We start from the raw sequence: 15,445 nt of genomic DNA on the forward strand, positions 1-15,445 counted from the left end.
TAATAGTAAGCTAATTTCATTGACAGATTAATCGCAAGTGTAATTAGATCACTTTTGATCGCATTTGCCTAAAATGAAGAATCTTGTCAAATTTACTATTATCGTTATAGTTACCTTTACTTCTGAGAGCCAAACCATAACGGTAACTGTAACAGTATGTCAAAATTCATAATTTTTCTCTAAAATAATAACAATAATGGTAATCATAACCATAACCATAACGGTAACAGTAACGGTACGTCGTATTTTTCATACGTAATTCAATTGATCACCTCACGCTCATCATTCATATTACATTACTTGATTACAAATTTTCAACTGGCACCCATCTGTCAGTACAAATGTGGAACATCGGTAAACACTAACAAATGTTATATATATATTTAAACCCACTTTTTAAATTACCTTTTATTTATTGTGATACATATTCTATAAATGTTAACTTAATTGAGTTTTTAGTAAAGAAACCTTTTAAACTCATCCTTGAAATTTCAGGAACTAAAATGGCCAATTTGAAATATCATGAACTAAATACACACATTCTTGAAAACTAAATACCAAGTTGACAAGCCGCTAACAATAACAAGTACACTCAGCTTTTCAGTGACAAATATTTGGCGCATCAGTCAGAGAATTAAAGTCATCCCATTTGTGCAATCATAAGAGAGAAACTGCCTTTCACCCCGAGGCTCTATAAATACCGAAGGCATCCTTCAGAAAAAGGGTTCAGCTGGTTCAGAAAGTTCGAAGAGTTAGAGAATTTTCCTTAGAATAGCCTTGTTCATAGTTTTCTTTTATTTTTAGAAGGCGGAGCGAGAGAAGGGAAGAGACGCTGGAAGATCGCTCAGGGCAACTCGAGAGAAAACCCGGAGGCGTGGACAGTAGAGAGCGGGTCGACTCTCGCGAGAGCGAGATTATCTTTTGAACAGGGTAGAAAAGACAGTGAAAGCCTGAGAAACAAGAGATTGCTATTAGGCTGTTTATTATCTTCTTGCATTGTTATTTTGTATTTCAACTTTATATTTATACAATGGAAGTTCTTATTCTACATTTGTTCACTCTCTTGAAAGCACGCATGAGTAGCTAAACTTATCAAATGGGTTGAGAATAACTAAGCTAACATGACCTAGGACCTTCATTGCATGCGATTATCTTTTTTTATGCTGTGCCCAATACCCCTTTGAAGCTACTCGAGAGAAAGTATAAAGAAATAACCTAAGACTTTAGAGAGCTAGGTTAGAATCTAGACTCGAGAGAGCAAGATTATATCTGCATAAGCAAGAGATAGGGACTTAGAGATAAGCTCTGTTTGTCAACATGCATCGCATGCACCCTAGAGATAGGTTATGATATTATGTGGTCACTTTATTTGTGTGTGTTATTTTGTCGTCGCATGGATAAGAATAAAGGCTTATGTGTAGGTCCTATAGACTCATTGCATATATCGCATGCATTCTAGTATTAGAAGCTGTAGCATTCGCGTCGAAAGATGGTTTACTATTGTATGTGTGTTGCATGGTCGCATAGCATGAACATATCTTAGGGTGTGTTAGCCGAACCCTTCTCAACCCGTTCACCGCATACTCATCGCATCTTCCGTTTTATCAACTCTTTTCGAAACTACGCCGCATTTGTTTATTTTTATTACCGCAAACAACAATCCAAACAACTATTTGATTATTTGGTTACCGCAAAGTTTTCTTGAAAATTACCACCGCAAAACTGTTTTCCAAGTCCCTGAGTTCGACCCTGGACTTACAAGGAAACTCAGTGGGGTTTATACTTGGATTCCACTGAGAAAGCTTGTTGCTCAACGTATTTCCATCACCGCATTTCATCCATAATTTCACCTCATAAAATAACGCATCACTTGCAAACCTTTTGCTCTTGACCTTGAGCTATGAATCTATCGGGTTGCACCATGTAAATGATCTCCTCAAGGTTGCCATTCAGAAAGGCCATCTTGACGCCCATTTGTCAGATCTCATAATTATAATAAGCTTCAATGGATAAGAGGATACAGATCGACTTTAACATGGCAATAGGCGAGAAAATCTCCTCTATGTTGACTCTCTCTACTTGGATATAACCCTTTGCCACAAGTCGAGCCTTGAAGGTCTGTACCTTCCCATAAGCATCTCGTTTGCACTTGTAGATCCATTTATAACCTATAGGTCGTACCCATCATACTGATCTACAAGATCCCATACTGAGTTGAAGTACATCGACTCCATCTCGAGAACCATGGCCTTGACCCATTCATCCTGGTCAACATCCTCGATTGCCTTCTGATAAGACAACGGATCCTCAATGTCGTCATCTGCTACCATAGCAAGGATTTCTGTGAAACCTAGATAGCGAATGGGCGGGCTCGAAACCCTCCCACTGCGTCGAGGTTCCCTCAACCCTTGAGGTGGAACCGACCTACTAGATGAACTACTATCAATAACTCTTCCTGGTGAAGCAGGCTCTTCAACAACTCTTGTTGAAGTTTCAGTAGTTTCATTAGAAAACTTACGCAACACGACTTTGCTACGTGGACTGTGCTCCCTAATATGATCCTCCTCCAGGAAAGTAGTGTTTGTGGAAACAAACACCTTATTTTTCGACGGATCATAAAAATAACCCCCTTGTGTACCTTTGGGGTAGCCTACAAAGAGGCATAACATCGACCGTGGTTCTAACTTCTTGGGATTTGTCTTAAGCACATGTGCAGGGCAACCTCAAATGCGGAAGTAACGTAAACTAGTTTTACGCCCGTTCAACAACTTCAGAGATGTTCTCGCAACACTCTTGAAAGGAACACAATTGAGTATGTAAACTACAATCTCCACTGCAAAACCCCAAATCGAGTCCGGTAAGGAAGCGTAACTCATTATTGAACGAACCATGTCCAACAAAGTTCTATTTCTCCTCTCCACTACACCATTTTGCTGAGATGTACCCGACGCTGAGAGTTAGGAAATGATTCCATGTTCTATCAAATGGTCTTGGAAGGGGGGAAAATAATAAGTTGATTATTTTTTATATTTTATTTGATAATTTTGGTATGAGGGAAACCAAATTTGAGAAGAAAATGAAAATGTAGGAGGGAGGGAAACAAAAAGTAATGATTAAAAAAATATTATTTTTTATATTTTACTTGACATGAAGAATATGTCAAGTAAAAGCTTCTTATACTTGACACGAAAAACGTGCCAAGCAAGACCTTATATTAGTTTACACGAAAAACGTGTCAAATAATTGTTTGCGTGAAGATATCCAAAAAATTCCGTCAATCTTCGCTTTTTTAACCATTTTACTTGACATTTTCTTTTCTAAAAGGTCATTACTTGATTTTTTCCCCAAAGAAACGTCAAGTAATTAAACACAAGTAATGTAGATTTTGTAGTAGTGGGGTCGTTGACAATTCTCTAAAATAGCTATTTTCGTCGACTTCATCAGTGCTCGTTCCTTGGTTTTATCGTTTAAATTGTTGGTTTTGTAGACTATGAGCAATTAGAAGGTAGATCAGGCCATTAGAGTCGAAAAGAGACTTAAATGCAACCCAATTAAGCTCTGAAAGCATCAAACAAACATAGAGACAAATGATGGAATTTAGAGCCTGTCGAGTGTTGCTGTGCTAGCCAAGCGTTGGCCTCGGTGCTCTAAGACAGAATAGACCATGAGGCGAACACCACTGCGCCCCTTGGCGCTCTTGCACTACACTCAAAGGCAGTAGCACACTTCGAGGTGAGGTCGTGGCGCTTCGAACTTTGATGAAAGATCAGCCCTCGTGCACATCGCTGCGCTCTTACCTTATACTCCTATAAAATTTTATAAATATGGCAAGATTTATAGGTTTTCATTCATTTAAGTTTCATCCAATTTGACGATCGTCTTAAGTTCTTGCTATTACTCCATGGATTTTCTTCCCCTATCTTAGTTCTCTTTGTTTCTCATTGATTATTTCCAAATCGGGATTTTCGCATGCCAATGAAAGGCTAAGGTATGCTTTCAACTTGGGGGTAGGATTCGTTTAACTTCTTTGAGGTCTTGTTGTAATGATGAACAATTTATTTGTGAATTCCTTTGAGTTTTGTATTAATTTATATGGATTTATCTTTGAATGAATTGACACTTCTATAATTTTCAATCTTATTTGCTAAAGTTCGGCATTTCTTGGGCTTAGTAGCATATTTGGCTATGCTTTCCACTTGAGCCTGGATTTGTAGTTTGATTGTCTTGAACCATTGAAATTCACAGGTTAATCGAATGTGTAAATTAAGCTATCTTATTTATTACTCGTCTCAATAATTTATTCATGTTCTTAATGCAAATCTTTTTAGTTTCTAAGGGGTCTAATCTCTAAAGTAACTAGTACGGTTTAGTTGATTGATGAACTCCATTATTCATTGCAAGAGATATCTAGGGGTTTGTGAGTATGTTATTGAGTGTTCAGAAATAGAGGTTCAAACTTTTAGTGCCAATGATAAGAAGTAACTAATCCTTACCTATCCCCGAGTTGAGTTTTTTTTTTTTAATTATTATTATTATTATTATTATTAATTTTACAAAGCAATTTGTTATCATTTAAATTCCTTTCCATCTTTACATTCCATGTAAATTGATTTTTCACAAAGAAAGCCCCTTGTATCATAATTCATTAATCAACTAGGTTTGTCCTTGATTCCCTGTGGACTTGACCCACTTCCACTAGCTGCAAGAGTGGTTAATTTTATTTCTTTTGGGTCTCGACAACCTGAGGAACAACCATATCCCAGTGTCACAAGGATAAAACACCCAACTTCATCCATATATTGCAGATCTTTTAGGTTATTACTTAAACATGATCCACTTGTACATCTACCATATACTGTTCAGCTAAATTAAATAACATTGGAACTTAGTTTATTGGATCAAGTTAATGCAATCAAAATGTCGAATAAAATGCTTCTTACTTTATTAAGTAAATCATTTGTATTTACAAAATATATACTACGAGATACACGAAATTTAGGACGTCTCTTTCAATTTCCTTGTCCATTTCCTTTATATATATATATATTAGTGGCGTTGATGAAGATAAGGAAGAATTCAGGTCAATAGGGGGAGATGGGAGAGAGTTGTGAAAGGGTGAATGGGATTGGTGACGGTGGAGTCGAGGAAGTGGACATGGTTTGGTTGGAAGGTGGAAAAGGAAACATGGGTGTCTTTGGTGTGGGGCGGAAGAGAGGTATGAGCTTTGGAGGTGGCAAGGGCACTTGGTTAGATTGAGTGGGTAGATGGGGAAATTTTTGGGCTCGGAGGGGACAATGAGTCTCTTGGAATAAGGGTGTGAGGGAGTATTAGAGTTGGTGTTTGTGAGGGTTCAATGGTGGGGAGAATGAAGTTTCTTTTCCCCTAAACAAATGGAGGTTGGTATCACATCCTGATCATAGTGGATATTTTTATATGAGGAAGAATTTTCTCAGAATCTTTTGTTGCAACCTTTGAAAGTATGTTCGATGAGGCCACAGTGAAAGCATAAATCAAGAAGGCGCTCATATTCCAAGAAGATCCAAGATTCTTCCGGATTCTCATCAAGTTGAGTTTTCAAGCCTCTTCTTAGCGGTTTTGACTCTGAGGGTGGGCTGCCAACGATTTCCATATCACTGTCCACCTTAATGAATTTTCTGATGGCATCACCAAGCTGAGAGATAATAGTTTTGTATTTGTAGGCCAAATGGGAGATCTAAAATGGATCCGACAAGAGATAATATGGAAATCAATTTCAATCAATTTGTCGGTGGAGTTAGATCTTTTAAGGCTAAGGAGACTTTTGTCGAAAGACCGTGGTCCTATTTGATAAATTTTATTTCTATCGGCCTAGTTTTCAGAAGTAATAAGGTATATATTCTTCCCAAGATTATGAACATTGCTACCAATATTCAATGTTTAAATTCAAAAGAACAACAGAAGGTTATCAAATACCGTTTATTTATTTCTAAAATAATGCAAAAACACTCCTATACTATGGAGTCATCACAATCAATTTTCAATTTGATCAATCAATTGTCTAACACTATGAATTATTACAATTAAACCCTAAAAAATTGTATATTGTACAAACTACCCCAAAATTATAAGTACCTTTTCAAATAAACCTTCCAACTATAAAACAGTAAACACAACCGTCGTATTTAGTTGCCATTGTCGAGGTTAGAATCCAAAGCATATTACCGATGACAAGTCATAGGAAGGTGAGGACGACGTCAAGTCATCACTCCATTTATGGTCTGTTAGGCAATGATGCACGTGCTACGATAGCCGAGACAAAGGGTCATGATCTCATAAGGGTGAGCCAACTCCAAAACCCTGTCATTTTTTAATAAAAGCAAATATATGATATGAAAATTTGAACTTTAACTTCGAGAAAATAAGTACATGTGAATCGTTGAGTTATATAGTCATATGAAAACTAATTAATTTATGAATACTATTATTTATATCATGAATTGAGTTTTTTTTTTTCCCTTAAAACATTCCGGCATGATTTTTGTCTTGCTTTGTAAATAATTGAAATTAACATCGTGACATAATTGGTTTTGTTCTTTCATTTCACTTACATTATTTAATAAATCTAAGCTTTCATTGTCGTGTTTTGGAGGGGGAATATTTTTTCATCAACGAAAGTGAATGGCCAGTTGTTAACCTGTCAAGATAAATTAAAAAAATTAGATTCATATCCACACAATATAAAATTTGCAAAAATAGCAAACTCCGTGAGTCCAACCCAATTTAAATGAGACATTGAAATTTAAAAGTAAAAAAATGCCCTCAGTGATTTACCAACCATAGAATTTTGATTGTTATGTGATTGTTATCTGAATTTTATTTGATATTGATTGCTATACGATCGCTAATGATACATATTACTATCCAATTGTTGTTAGATTACCATTTGATACTTATTATCGATTATACTGATTATTATTTCATTTTTATTTCACTTTCGATTTCTTTAGCATCAGCTCTTCTCTTTTACTTTTATACATTTCGCTCTTTGTATTACATTCTATTTTTTGTCAATTAGTTAATAGTTTCTAATATTGCCATCTAAATTCCTTTTAATTGTCATTTGATTTTATATATATATATATACTATTTATTTATTTATATTTAATTTCACATTTAACAGTTTATGAAATTGTCATTTGATTTACATATGATTACCTCTATTTTTTATTACATAATTTAATTATAGTCTCTAGTATTATCATCTGATTGTCTTTTGATTGTTACCTGATTTCTATATGAACTTCATGCTTATAAATGAACATATGATTGCTAATATATCGTTTGATTGTTATATTTTGATTTCAACTATATCATTTGATTGTTATCTAATTAACATATGATTGTTATCCAATTATTATCTGATTATTATTTGATAATGATTACTCTTTGATATTGATTGTTATTTAATTACTATCGTATTGTTATCTTATACTACGTGCTAATGATATATTTATTTGCTATCTAATTGTTGTCTAATTGTTATTTGATATTGATTACAATATGATTACTAATGATGCCGCTTGCTATCCAATGCTAATTGTCAATGACACCAATCACTATCCGATTTATGTTTGATTCCTATCTGATACTAGTACATTGTTGATATACTTTTTTTTTATATTCTTTAAAATTATCATGCTTATAAATGAAATAAACATGTTTTACTTCAAAATAAGTTGTTGATTGAATGTTGTTTGATGTTAGATATATTGTTGATACACTTAGAATGTTGATTATTGTTAGATATACTGTCGATGTATTCATGTGTTACTTCAAATATTTATTGATTGACGCCTGATATACTCATGACTTAGCTTTGATATACTAGTTAATATGTTTTAATTTTGTTGAAGTAAAATAGCCAACACATCAGAGAAATGCTTTTAGATGTCAAGTTTCATTTTTTCTGCCAATCTCTCACCTGTCCTTGTCCAATAATATCCTTTTGCAACCAAAAAGAAAAAGAAATAAAGACGAAATTTGAATATGGATATTAATCAATTGAAGGGGGAAAAAATATCAGTAACTATAAAAAAACAATTGAAAAAGAAGTTCATCAACCATTGCCACCAATGATTTTGTAATCTACATGACATTGTCTATCATCCCATTGCCACTATGGAAGCTTAACCAAACTTACAAAATACTATAAAAATATAAAAAGTAAAATAAGATATAACTCACTTATATAATACTCATGGTAATCAAATAGAAATCAAATATCATTAAGATAGTAACCATATGACAACCAAATAGAAATCATAAAGTACCTAATACATAATGAAAATCACATGACAATCAATCAGATAACAATCACATGATAATCTAGTAGAAATCACGAAATACATAATATCTAATAAAAATCAGAATTAGTTTAATTATAGAAATAAAACCTATAGTTATATTCGTTTTATTGCAAGTGAGAAATATGGTGGAAAAAAATATATAAAAAATTTCATTGATTACACAAAGTAATTTTATAAGGTCATTCGGGTAGTTCATTTCAAAATCTTTTGTAACGGGCTAAAATTAAAGAGCCGAAGGGGAAGAACAAAAAGCTTTGCACTTAAAAATAGTAAAATATGTGTTAATGGTAATAAAATACATGAGAACTGTATCTCTTATCTTAATCTTGTTCTTCGTTCAAGTCCAACAAAATTAACTCTATTTCTTCTTCCACGATCTATAATTTATGAAAACTTCATGATTTCAGATTATGATCTATGAAATTATCGAGGAAAAAACGATACATACAGAAGAAGAAGAAGGAAAAAGAAAAAAAATCAAGGATTGCTAATATATACGTAATGTGTAAGCCCTCTCTTCTTCTATTTTTTCTTGGAATATTAGGAAGCACGTAGTTGAGATTGAACTCGGGGACTTGAGATAAAATTTGATGTGGATCTCCTGTTAAGATTTATAATTAAAAATAAAAATATTTGGATTGACGTTTGTTTCATTTAGGAAGAGGAAATAAGGATTGGAGGAATAATTTGAGATAACGAACCTAGTTAAGCATGTAAAGTAAATTCGATGATGAATTTGACATGTCCGAGATAGATCAAAGTCCATTGTAAAAGTCAATGTCAAATGGTCAAAGTCAAAGTAAAAAAAAAGTCAACATCTTGAAATGTGGTGACATTTTGGTAACTTATGAGTTTTAAAAGTAAATTTGGCTTGTTTAAGACTTATTGGGAAAAGCTAGCTGAAAATCAAAGGAAATTTAAGGGAAAAGTCGAGTCAATACTGAATTTCAGACAGTCTGAGTAGGGTTCAGTGTTTTGAAGTTTTCGAACTGTAGAAATCGAATTTGAAGTTGAAATTTTGAGGTTGTTAAGTTAAGAGGTTTATTAACATTTTTCTTAAAGGACGTTACAGCTAATTTTGACTGAAAATTGGTGAATTAATAGGAAAATCGAGAGGAAGAGGAAAAAAAGAGAATTTGAAATATTTTGGAAAAATTGAGGTGCTTTCTATTGAAATTTCTCATTGGATGGCTTTGAGGTTAAGTATTAATCATCTGGGCACGTGTTAAACCGGAAATTAAAGTTGGAAAACGAAGAGAGAAAGGGAATTGCAAATTTTTTTAGTTTGGCCGACCGAAGAAGAGGAAAAAAGTTATTTTCGAATTAGGGCCGTTCTTGTGAAGGAAAATTGGGCAAAATCAAAGAGGAAGTAAAGAAGAGGCTCTTGGGAGGCTTTATTTGAAGAAATTTGGCCGAAGAAGTAAGGAAAACGAAGAAAAACAATGGCGCTAGAGTTATCGGGAAAACAGAGGATGCTCGAGTTTTTAGCAAATTCGTGGAGTTAGAGGCTAATTCGAAGCTCCAAATTTAAAGATAAGTTACTTATAAGGTCCTTTTAGACATATATTGTCTTTTATTTGATCGTTATTGGCTAGAGTTTCTGATTTTAAGTTCTGAAAATTCTGCTTTTTCTCGCCAGAAAGACAGGGGTACCGTGGAGAGTTTGGTCGATTCCGGGAGTTCTAGGGCAATTCGAACATCCAAACTTTGAGGTAAGTTAATTAATAGGATGGATAAAAGGTTTTTATAGGCTTATTAAGCTTTAAATGACCAAAAATGATGAATTTAAGTCTGAAACGTTCACGGGAAAAACAGAGGCCAAATTTGGAAATTTATGAGCTGGAGGTTGAAGAAAGAGTTGACTTTCCTGTTTGACTTCTGTCTGTCATCTATTGTTCGTCATTAAAAGCTGGAAAATCAATTTTAGGTCAATTAAGGTGTTCTCAAGCCTAATTAGGGATCTAATTGGTATTTTTATGATGCCTTAAACCTTGAATTTGAAGAAATTGGGATCTTAAGTCAACTATGAAGTTGATTAAGGAGTTAATTTGAAGTAAACCCTAATTAGGATTAATGAGAAAAATTGAGGAAAATTGGAATAGAATTAGTTCTTATTGAAGATTAATTTTAAGGTCTAGAGCTAATTTTAGAGCAATTTAATGACCAAATTACAAAGCAAACTATACCTTAGATCAAATTAGGGATTTGGTAAAAATTTAAGTGAAATTGGTTATACTTGAAGATTAATTTTCAAATAATTGGATTATTGTTATGTGAAGGATAACTAGAGGATTATCAATATAATTTCAGGATAAACGGGAGATGGAGAAACCGAAATTATGAGGAGGAGCCTATTAACAATGAGTGGTCTATTTTCAAATATTTTGATATAGAAAGTAATTATATATGATAGTATACTATGATTTATGAAATGTGATGGCTTGATCTGTTTTACTTGAAAAATATTTCAAAAATGTTTAAATCAGGATTTCTGAACTCTCATTAGTTTATATGAACCTGTTTTATGACAATGTAGTTTGGAACCAAAGTTTACTTTCGAATGTTTTGATATAGAAACTAATTATATATTATAGTATGTTATGATTTATGAAATGTGATGGCATAATCTGTTTTACTCGATTGATATTTCAAAATTTTTAAATCATGATTTCTAAACTCTCGATGGTTTTATACGATCTTGATTTCTCAAAATGTAGTTTGGAACCAGAGTTTACACAATTGTGACTTGTATTGTTTTATATGAAAACCTCGTGATGTTGAATTTAAAAATGCTGAATGTTTGTGAAAGTGGTTTCAAACTACTAATTCTTGTACCCAAGAGATGGTTATTTTCCCATACTACTTGAATGTGTTTCAGTAGCATCGCTCAAGCGATCAGGGGGCTACCGGGATCAGATGTGGCCAGAGTATACCGGGAAGTCCAGAGGAATCTACGCCTGTAGCGCCACCAAGGCTATCAAGGAGCTACCACCGGGGTTAGATGTGGTCAGAATATACCGAGGAGTCCAGAGTAACTTGGGCCTGTGGTGTGTATTTATGCTTAGCATTGAGGCAGCTCTGCGTGCATGTATGACCTTGTGATTTGGTTTACACCGCGGGGGGCATTTTTTGTCCAGAGTAACCCGCCGTTGTAAACGAGTATTTGGGTACAAAGTTGGTGTGGTTTTCTAATAACGACTGAATGCTTTATAATGTGCTTATGAGAGTTGATCATGCCACTTTTTTTACCAGCACGTGTTTGAGATGTTGTTGAATCTTTTATACTTTGTTCAATGGTTTACTGAATGATTTGATAAACTTTATTGATGATTTAGAAAGTGATAGCTCATGTTTATATTAAACTACCACTCACTGGGCTTTCCATGTTTTATGTTTTTTCCCACCCCCAAGTAGCGACAAGTTCCTGGTGCCTGCTAAGTTGTCAAACGCCACTAGTGTTGTTAAACATCTGTTGTATTATTTGTGCATGTATTTGAGAGTATTCCATAACAACTAGAACTTGCGAGTTACATGTCATGGGAGGTTTTATTCAAAATAATCCTTACTGTTGGTATGTAAATCTCTTTAAACAGTATTGTAATTTAAACTGAATCAAATTCCTAAACTCTATCAATGAACATAGATTATTTTTGGAAATGGGTTTTGGAAGTTTGGGTTTGATCTTGAGTACAAGATATGTTAAGAGTTGGACGTTAGATGTCATAGAGAGAAGATAGAGAGAAGTGATGTTTAACGTCTTCACGCTTCGTTCTAGATTAGAAGGGAAATCTGGAACGGGGTGTGACATAATGAATGAAACCTAGAAAAATCGAGTTCCAAAATTAGAACCACGCCAAAAAATACCTCTAAAACAAAACTCAATCGTAGGACAAAATCTCTCCACACCGAAGACCTATGTGGCTGAAGACGTCTGCAAATCGGAGATCACCCATGCCGAAAACGCCTCTCAACCGAGACCACCAGCACCTAATTTTCACTGTCGTTCGAAGCCCCTACGTTGAGACCCAATCAGAGACATCAACTTTGATGTCTCTCTTTATTTCACCTCTCTCTTTTGTATTTCATAATGGGTGCCCTAAAGCTGGGGAAGATTCATATATTTACAAAATTGCCATCAAATTTAATTACTTAAATGCTCTTAAGTTTAAATCCACCAAAATATCTTCTTATTTTCTACATCAATATTTTTTCATATTTGCAAATTTTAAAAAATCAATGATATGGTTGCTAAATTCTATATTTAATTTTCTATCCAATGTAATTTTTATTTGATAAAATTGAATGTTTGAGTGAAAATTGATAAGATGAATTATTTTCTTTTATTTTATTATTTTCTTTTTTTAGTTCAGTCCTAATTTTATTCATTGGCTTAGAGAAAAGCCACGAAATTTGTCCATTGATAGTGAGAGAGAAGGAACGTAAAGAAAAACGATAGGCATTGGTGGTTTTCTTCATCAAATTCTAAATACTAAAAATAAAATTCAATGTTATTTTTTTCTGTTTTAAATTTATATTTATTTTCTCTCCAATTTTTGCATGGTTTTGTAAAATATTAGTCAAAAAATAAATTAAAAATAAAATCATAGGTGGAATCAATATTCAGAAGAATTTAACTTTTTTTAGGTATATTGAAATAGGTTGCATGAGATTGTATCTAATCATTGCATTTAAAGTCAATTTGTACAACTAGCTCTTCAATACAATTTGCATTTCACAATATTATAGGCATAAGCCGACAATCATATATTACATACAAACATATCCATATAAGAAGAAACAAATAAATTGAGAAAAAAAATGTAAAGTAAGTGGATGTGGCTAATCTTCTAAAATTTTTATATGGATGACCCAAATTTCGTTTCTAAAATAACATTTAACCCAGATTTTAAAAATAGAAATGTATAACCATTCACTTGTGTCACTCATTTGCACTCGCGTCCTTTCTTTCCTCCCTTGCGCTAGCTCGTCCAATAATACAACAGTGCGCTCACGCACGCGAGGACTTTTTCTCGCCCTCATGCCCTCATGCTTGTGCTCCTCTTCGTCTCTTTCAAAATCTATGTCAAATGGCATTTTGGACATGAAATTTGGGTCATCTGTACAAAATCTCATAATCTTCTTAATCATAGAATTCATAACCAAACCACAAAAATTTCATTTTTCTCGTACATCTCATAACATCAAATCACACACTATTCTAACACTTTAAATAAATGCACACGTCTCTTTCACTCAACTCTAGAACATTAGGTGTCTTTTTTTTAATACGACGATGGTTGGATACGAGAATTTAAAATTTCAATCTTAAAGAAGGTAGTACATATCAATTACCGTTGAGCTACCCTCACTTTAGCCTTAGAACATCAGCTAATTGAAACGGATGTACAAATTTCGAACATCGATCTCAGCTAAAGTTATATGTATATATAATGACGATGATTGAATAATCTTCAAAGCTATATTTTTAGATTAGCTCGAAGCTTATACCAACCTTTCTTGCAGGCTCCAACTATCTTCCATCCTTGTTCTGAAAATGATTTAAATGCCATGAAACTATGACTCTTTTGGCCTATCTGCTTTTCCACATTCCCCATTCACAGAAGTGCTTCCAATTGGATTTTGTTCCTTTTTTTTTTTTTCTTTTTTTTTTTCTTTTTTTTTTATAATAAATATCCTTCAACCTATTTTTTTCTCATTCTTCTTGGAATGGTCTGTTTTTTTTTTCCTATGCAACTCGTTTATAAGGACCTAATTTTTATAACGGATTTAGTTTCTTGCAAAAATAGGCAGCTCGTTGGCTTTGCCTAGCTATAGTAACTGGTTAAGATTTTGTAGTTATCTCCTAATTCTGTTTTGGGGTATTTTCTTTCTTCTAATTATTTTTAAGTGCTTTTATACGATTTTTAGGGTGTCTTTTGGCTTTTAGTTTAAACACTTTTTTAGAAAAATATATTCTTTCCCTATGTTTTTTTCTTTTCTTTTTCTGGTTGAAAGGCATGTCTCAGTTTTTTCCGTAGAAAGATCCTAAACATTGAGATTGTATCCGTTTAAACTCTAAATTAATAATTATATCAATTTAAACTCGAATGATAGTGGTTGTATCAATTTAAACCTAAACTAATGATTGTATCGATTTAAACCTTGAACTTCTATAAGTATATTAATTTAAACCATTCATTACATTTTATCTGGATAAACACCATGTGAGACTTGTAATTTTATGAATTAAACATCTAAACTTACATAAACGAATCAATTTAGTTTCTTAATTGAGATTTATTTGAAAATTGTTGGTTCAAATTATAATCATCAATTTTGTTAAGTTGACATTGGTAAAAGTCTACAAACGTTTAAATTTTTATGCATTGACGATTTTCAAATATAATCCTAACAAATATTCTAAATCGATTAACTTATAATAATTTATAAGTTTAATTGATGATTTTATTGGGAGATCAATAACTTATTTCGTGGAGTTAAACTTGATGCAGATGTGGTTTGATATCCAGTACTCTCCTCTGATTCTCTTTCGATTGAATGCTTACGCACGATGTATGGAAGCAAACCGTGTGGATGGAGAACTCCCCTATTTATAGAGTTTTCAGGTGGGCTTGAGCTTGAGCTTGCTTGGTCCATGGACCTGACTCCCTAGGTCCAATTAATCAAATTTGGGCTTTATTCGACTCTTGGGTCAAACTAAACCTATTTTTGGACTCAATTGAACTTTAGCCTAAATAATAATATCAAATTGGACTAAATTAATTTTATTAAATTCAATAATCGTGATGAAAACGTGTGACAACATCGAGATTTGCCAATTTATATATTCAATTTAAATATGAGATACATATCAGCTTTTAATTAGCCCCAAATTTAATTATTAATTTAAGAAATGACGTGACAGTTTGTGATTTGTCCAAAATTTGTAATCCAATACTAATAAAGATAAATTTGTTAAGTTTAAAAATTAAGGGACTCGAATGAAATTCAACACAGGGATAAAAAAATTTGTAATATTTCCATTTTAATATATTAATTATATTGTGATATATATTTTATTGTTACCAATGCAGCCAGCA

This window comes from Benincasa hispida, chromosome 3 (genome assembly GCF_027475165.1).
Source record: "Benincasa hispida cultivar pf3 chromosome 3, pf3_genome.v1.1, whole genome shotgun sequence".
Lineage (NCBI taxonomy): Eukaryota > Viridiplantae > Streptophyta > Magnoliopsida > Cucurbitales > Cucurbitaceae > Benincasa > Benincasa hispida.